Raw genomic sequence first — 1784 nt, forward strand, 5'->3', positions numbered from 1 at the left:
TAAAGCAACACAAATCTATTATCTTACAGTTCTGGAAGGCATTCCAGAGTTCTCCATTCCTTTGGAGACCCTAGGGAAGAAAATGTTCCCTTACCTTTGCCAGCTTGCGTTCCTTGAGGAGGCTGCCTACATTACTTGTGTAAGGATAAATACAAATTAAAAACAAGGGGCTTCCCTGGTGGTGCAGTGGTTGAGAGTCAGCCTGCCAATGCAGGGGACACGGGTTCGTGCCCCGGTCCGGGAAGATCCCACGTGCCGCGGAGCGGCTGGGCCCGTGAGCCATGGCCGCTGAGCCTGCGCATCCGGAGCCTGTGCTCCGCAACGGGAGAGGCCACAACAGTGAGAGGCCCGCGTAGTGGAAGCGTGGAGTGTTAACCACTGGACTGCCAGGGAAGTCCCAGATTTTTTTAAGAGACTTAATTCTACTTGTTGAAAATAAAGGACTCTCCCCACCCCTTCTTCTTAGAGAATTTACTTTAGAAAATGTGTAAATATACGTTCTTTCTCTGTCTCTTCAAAATGTATATAAATCCTTTTAAAAGCTCACTAAGTCTCTTGCCAGCTTTCCAGCTCAGGAGTGTCTTCCTCGGGGACCTGGGAGCCGACTCTTGAGATATCGTCACCAAGGAAGATGGCGCCCCAACCTCCTCTCATAAAGATACAGGAAGTTTTATTTTTCCTTTGGATAAAGCCAATTAGCTGATACGGATGGTCACTCCAATTACCAGCTGAATATAGGATGAACTGTGTGTGACAAAGTCCACAAACCAAATGCGCCTGTGATATCTTTGAAAGTTCTGGGACAGTGTCATTTTCTTTCTTCTGAAATATTTCACCCCTGACAAGAATCAAATGTCCTTTTTATCAAATGTCTGTCTGAAGAGGTGCTGGCAAGCCCTCTTACTTGAGGACCAGTTATCATTTATCTTGGGAACATGGCTATAATAGGTTGTATCTGCCTGGCTATATATATGGGATGTGGCCAGGCCGAGCCGGAAGAAACAGCAGAAAGTCATCACTGCCAGGAGGATGGTGATAAAATGTATGGAATAAGGAGGACTTATTATTACTGGCTTGGGAATGGGATTTTTCTAGATTGCAGCCTGGCAGAAATGGTGAGGTGTTAGCCAAAGCACCTTCCTCACTCCACCAAGGCTCACAAGCAGCTGTAGCTGGAAGACATGCCTGACAGGTGAGCAAACATCCCCACGGGCCTGGGCAGGAGTAGTTTGTGTCTCCTTTCCCTGTGTCCCTTCTGGTTTATCATGTGTGTGAAATTTTTATTTTCTAACAAAATATTATTTTTAATCCCTACCTTGGAATAAGCCAGGACGAGTTTGGTAGGCCTCCACCGTGTACCTCCGATTCTGCCATGATCTCTCCTGCTGGCGTGTGAGACACGCGTGCAGCGAAAGGAACTCTCGCTTAGACGTGCTTAAGTCTGAAAGATGATCCCAGTAACTATCTCTCTTTTCTCTACTCTTTCCAGAAACAGCAGCTTAACTAACACCTCTCTTTCAAGAACAGCATCAGGACACTTGCTGAAAGTATAGTGAGCTGGGACTCGAGGACCTGGGGACAGTCAATACCTACTTATCTCAGATGGTGAGAGAAGTACTCCAAGCTGCTGCCTCTGCGGGAGACTTGAGTACCAGCCAGATGCACAGTGACAAAGAGCAGTCTGATGGCTTTTGCTACAGTGGTTTTTAGATTTCTCTGTATGATATAAATATGCAACTATTTAACTATTTGGCAATGGCTTTTGCATTTTGCAGTAAAGTTTT

The sequence above is a fragment of the Stenella coeruleoalba genome (assembly GCF_951394435.1).
Source record: "Stenella coeruleoalba genome assembly, chromosome: 10".
Lineage (NCBI taxonomy): Eukaryota > Metazoa > Chordata > Mammalia > Artiodactyla > Delphinidae > Stenella > Stenella coeruleoalba.